Source organism: Lolium perenne, chromosome 5, assembly GCF_019359855.2.
Source record: "Lolium perenne isolate Kyuss_39 chromosome 5, Kyuss_2.0, whole genome shotgun sequence".
NCBI lineage: Eukaryota > Viridiplantae > Streptophyta > Magnoliopsida > Poales > Poaceae > Lolium > Lolium perenne.
The window spans coordinates 45,822,813-45,828,983 of NC_067248.2; positions in this window are offsets into that span (position 1 = coordinate 45,822,813).

Here is a 6,171-nt window from a genome sequence, read left to right on the forward strand (position 1 = left end):
AGGACGCGAGCCAAGAGAGTTGTCATGCGCGGGACGAACCGGAGGATGGAAACACGTTATCATCCAGCTGTACAACAACGTTTTCCTTCTTTAAACCCTAGTATATTTTTCATAATGATCAACAAATTTTTAATTCATTGCATCATTATGAAGTGCTTCAGGATAATCCAGGAGCATCATAGCATCTCTAGCATATCCCTGAAACCCCCCGACCCTTATAGTTTCGTCCGAGATGCAATTTTGGCCATTTTTCTTGCTTGAGCGGAAACCGCATATCGCCCCCCTTCCACTAAAAATTATCGAGGACACCCGAAATCATTCAATAGTCTTGCCATATCATTGGATTGATCTCAATTTGGTGTACCATTTATTCTTATTCCTCCAACCGCCTCGATTGCTCCTCCTCCACTGGTTTTCCCCACCCGCGACTACTCTTCCCATCGGATCTGGCAAGCCCATGGACGGTGAATAAGTCCGTTCGTGGCCATGGGGCTCCTCCATGTCTCTGCATGGTTGTGGGGCTTCCACCTCCCGGATCGGTGGACCTCTCTCCTCCACTAAGTGTGTCTAGAGGGCACACGCAAACACATGGCCCTCATTCTCTCTTGTTGGGTTGGGTTGAGCGAGCTATGAGCTCCCTTCATCATCGACAACTACGCACACGATAAATAGAGGGGAGATCGCATGCACTGCCGCTTGCTCACCCGCATGACGAGGACGACGACTTGGTCTAGGAGGAGAGGGTGATCGCTGCCGTCTAGAAAAGGTGTCAGAAGACCTCGATCTGTTGGATGCCCTGTGCCGCTATGTCGTTCTCAAGCACCTTAGGAAAATAGAGTAGGTCTTTGTTAGGATGAGGGTTTTGTAGAATCAATGTTTCTGTGTATGAACTATGAACAATGTTGAAAATCCCGGGTGATAAACCATTTTGAAAATTTACAGTTATGACTTATGAGTTTCTAGTTTCACCCCAGGCAGAACAAATTGCAGTTAACGTGTTGGATTTCTATGTATTATCCTTACTGAACCCTAAATCCCCACATATTGCTAAAAGTGTGTTTGGTTCTAGTGTATTGGTTAGTTTAGTCTCACTTTCCGTCACTCTAGTGTATTTTTTTTCCATTTTTCTAGTGTATTTTTTTCCATTTTTCTAGTGTATTTTTCTCAATGCACAATACACTTCTCCATCCTGCTGGATTGGTGTTTTATGAGAATTTGAGGGGATTAGGTGAAAAATCCAGTTGGGATCATCCTCTTTATTTTTCGAAAAAACTCTAGTACCATATAAAGGCTTAAGGGAGCTATTAGGAATCGTTTGATTCATTGAACTTGCATACGAATTATGTAGGATTTTGATTCTATGGGAAAATTTTCTACACATGTTTGATTCATAGGAACATACCTTATAGGAATTAATCCTATATAAATCTTGTACTGTAAAATCCTATAGAAATAAACATTAGATCATACATCATGAAAAAATTATTTACTACAATCAAACATACTTCATCTTCTTATAGGATTAAAGTGGGCAATGACATCCCTTAGATTTGCTCTCGCCGTGATTCATGCATAAGGTAGAAAATTCAGTAGCCCTTACAAGGCGATGTGTCCCATAGTTTCTCACATGAAAATAATATGAGAGAGAGCAGGAAAACTTGTCGCTAAAGACTTGATATCGCGATGCCTAGGGAAGAGGGATTTCTTCGAGTCAAAGGCCACCTCTGGATGAGAGACAAACAACCGGATGCTAGTACTTCCTTTGTTCCCATAAAGTAGGCTTATATTTATTTAAAAAAATCAAGCCAAGTTGTCTTTTTAAAACGTAAATATCATATGAAAATATGATTCATGACGTATCTAATGATATTGATTTTTTTATTTTGCATCTAAATGTACATTTTTTTTTGTAAAAACTTGATAAAACTGTACATGCATGGTTTAGTTTTAAAAAATATGGAAGTCTTATTCATGGAAACGGAGGTAGTGGTATAATAATCTGGGAAGTTCACCCTTAGGCAGAGGACAATGTATATTGTGGCCTCTTCAGCGCTTCTGCATGCTCCGGTTGAACAATTCTGGCTGCATGTCAATTGCACATTACACAATTAACTCGAGTTAATACAGTATAGAGTGGTGACTGTTAAACGAGCAAATCAGTCGAGATAGGAGCAGTCCCACCGTGTCTTGTATCACACGTATAGGGAGTTGAGATAGATAAGATTAGTTAGAGTTGTTGTATCAGATTAGATCTAACTACCTTGATGTATATCCTGTAAACTCCTGACTATATATACATGGTGACCCCGATGCTATTTGGCACGGCAAAACAAATCTCTCTCCCTCGTTATCTTTTTATGGTATCAGAGCCCCTGCTCCTAATCGACTAGGCCATGGCTCCCAACACCTCTGGAACTCTCTCCACCACCACCGCTGCCTCATCCAGCTCCACCTCTTCCCCTTCGCTGCCGTCCATCGCAAGCTCCATCACCGTCAAGCTTGACCAGGAGAACTATCTCCTATGGCGCGCCCAGTTCGTCCCTGCCCTGCATGCCCACGATCTGATGGGCTTCGTCGACGGGTCGATCAAGGAACCAGCGAAGCTGATCGCCGCTCCCGGCGGAGATGACAACACCGCCAAGGTACCGAACCCCCTTTATGCAACCTGGTTCCGTCTTGATCAGCAGGTTCTGAGCGCCATACTGGCATCGCTCACGCCTGGCCTTCTCGGGCACGTCCTCTTCATGGCGACCGCGGAAGAGGCGTGGAAGGCACTGCAGGAGATGTTCGCGTCTCGCTCCAGGGCGCGCATCGTCCAGCTGCGTGTGCAGCTCGCCACGACACAGAAGGGCGACATGTCGATGGCCGAGTACTACCACCGCATGAAGAATCTGGCTGACACCATGTCGTCGATCGGCCAGCCACTCAGCTCCGCTGAGATCGTCTCCTACATGCTCGCCGGCCTCGGCGACGACTACGACAACCTCATCACGTCGCTCACCTCCCGCACCGAGGACGTCTCCATCGGTGAGCTCTATGCTCATCTCATGAGCTACGAAGCCCGTCACCCGACCCGCGACCAGATCTTCCAGCACTCCGCCAACAATGCTATGCGCGGGGGCGGTCGCGGTAGCTTCGGCCGTGGCGGCGGCGGCCGTGGCGGCCGTGGCGGCGGCGGCGGTCGTGGTGGCGGCAACTGCGGCAACAACACCAACAATGGAGGTGGCCGCCGTGATGGCGGAAACGGCGGCACCAACTACGGAGGAAACGGCGGAGGTCGAGGCGACAGTGGTGGACGTGGGAACGGCAATGGCGGCCGTCCCAAGTCTACCTGCCAGATTTGTGGAAAATATGGCCATGATGCTCTTCGCTGCTACTCCCGCTTCGACCACTCGTACCAGCCAGAGACGAAGATGGCTGGGCACGTAAGCTCTGGTTCAGACTCCTATGGGGTTGATTCGAACTGGTACCTCGACACCGGAGCAACCGATCACCTCACGAACGACGTCGACAAACTGAACATGCGTGAAGCCTACAAGGGTAACGATCATGTGCAGGTGGCCAACGGTAATTGTCTTTCCATTGCGCATGTTGGTACATCTGTTTTACCTAGCTCATCCCGTTCCTTGCATCTCAAAGATGTCTTGCACGTTCCAAACATTAGCAAAAATCTCCTATCTGCTCACAAACTTGCTGATGATAATAATGTGTTTCTCGAAATTCACCCTCGTTTTTTCTCCATTAAGGATCGAGCCACGAGGGCAGTGCTGGTGGAAGGTAGATGTCATGGCGGGCTCTATCCTGTTCCACCAATCTCCCGCAACCGACAAGTCCACCTCGCCAAGCCATCACGGGAGATTTGGCACAGGAGATTAGGGCACCCCGAGGCACCCATCGTTCAAGCCATCCTTTCTTCCAACAAGTTAGAGTCGTCAACGAATAAAATTGTGCACGTCTGTGATGCATGTCAACAGGCCAAAGTGCACCAACTTCCTTATAGTCTTTCTAGTCGTGTGTCTACCAAACCTCTCGAGCTTGTTCACTCCGATGTTTGGGGTCCTGCAATAAAATCAGTAGGAGGCTATAGCTACTATGTTAGTTTCCTAGATGATTATAGTAAGTTCACTTGGGTTTACTTGTTGAAACACAAGTCCGATGTAGAACAAGTTTTTTATCAATTTCAAAGTCGTGTTGAGAAATCTCTTGGAACCAAAATTTTGGCTGTTCAAACAGATTGGGGTGGCGAGTACCAAAAATTGCATCGATATTTCTCTAGCATTGGCATCACTCATCGTGTCTCTTGCCCTCATACCCACCAGCAGAATGGTGCCATAGAACGCAAACATCGTCACCTTGTTGAGACTGCTCTTGCTCTCCTTGCACAATCTCACGTTCCACTTCGTTTTTGGGATGAAGCTGTTCTTACCGCATGTTTTTTGATTAATCGCATGCCTAGCCGAGTCATAAAAAATCAAACACCCATCACAAAGTTGCTCCATACTCCACCCGACTACACTTCCCTTCGCGTCTTCGGATGCGCATGCTGGCCAAACCTTCGATCATATAACCAACATAAACTCTCTTTTCGCTCGAAACTTTGTGTTTTTCTTGGTTACAGTCCATTGCACCGTGGCTACAAGTGCCTTGATCGAGCAACTAGTCGCATATACATCTCAAGGGATGTTGTTTTTGATGAACACGTATTCCCTTTTTCTACCATGTCATCCTCAACTATCCCACCACCCACAGAATCCTCCATCCTTTTTCCTGAGCAGGACACAGATTTATCTCATGCACATGGACTGACTAACCGTGCTACTGATCCCTTTGCTTCAGTATTTCCTGCTTCAGGTACCACTGGCGTCTCTGTCGAAGCACCGGTGCACCTCCCTGGTCGTTATGTCGATCACACGACTGGGTCGTCGCTGCAAGAGTCATGCTCGTCCGGATCGTCCCCCGGCACACGCACCCCTGCTGGACCGTCCTCCTCTGCTCACGACATCAGCTCACCTGACGCTCCTACACCGCCCACAACTGCTGGCTCTCCTGGGCCGGCGTCACCGATCCCGGCCTCGCCTTCGACAGCATCACCATCCGCCCGTGATGACTCGCCTGGCGCTGCTCCTGTTGTGCATCCAATGGAAACTCGCTTCCGCCAGAACAAGGTTCAGCCTCGTAAGTTATATGATGGGATTATTCTCTATGATCCCAAGAAGAGAGCCTTTTCTGCTGAACCAGTCTCGCATGTTCAGGCGCTTACATGTCCATCTTGGAAGGCTGCTATGGACACGGAGTATTCAGCGCTGATGAAGAACAATACCTGGAGGTTGGTTCCTGCTCCTCCTGGACAGCACGTGATCAGTTGCAAATGGATCTTTAAGCTCAAATACAAGGCAGATGGCACTATTGAGCGGCACAAGGCTCGATTGGTGGCTCGAGGTTTTACACAACAATATGGTGTTGACTATACAGACACATTCAGTCCAGTCATAAAACCAACCACTGTCCGCCTAATTCTTGCCATTGCTGTCTCCAAAGGCTGGCACTTGCGTCAAATTGACATTCAAAATGCGTTTCTGCACGGTGACATTCAAGAAGAAGTCTACATGACTCAGCCACCTGGCTATGTTGATCCAACTCAACCTGGCTATGTATGTCGGCTCCAAAAGTCCCTGTATGGGCTTAAACAAGCACCCCGCGCCTGGTACTCGAAGCTGAGCATGAAACTGCAGGAACTGGGTTTTGTTCCCTCTCGCGCTGACACTTCGCTGTTCATCTTCACCTCCGCTACCGTCACCATATACATGCTCATCTATGTGGACGACATCATTATTGTTGGTTCTCGTCAGAGTGCAGTTGACAATCTGTTGGTTCAGCTTCATGTTGCGTTTGCTGTCAAGGATTTAGGGCCCCTCCATTACTTCCTGGGCGTGGAGGTTCAGTCTATCTCGGATGGAATTGCCCTTACCCAGCGAAAATATGCCACGGACCTGCTGCGTCGCGTCAACATGCAGACCTGCAAGTCGGTTACTACTCCAATGTCTTCAGCTGACCGTCTCAGTAAGGACTCTGGCGTCCCTCTTGCTGGCGATGATGTCTTCTTATATCGCAGCACACTAGGCGCTCTTCAGTACCTCTGTCTCACACGACCGGATATTGCATTTGCTGTCA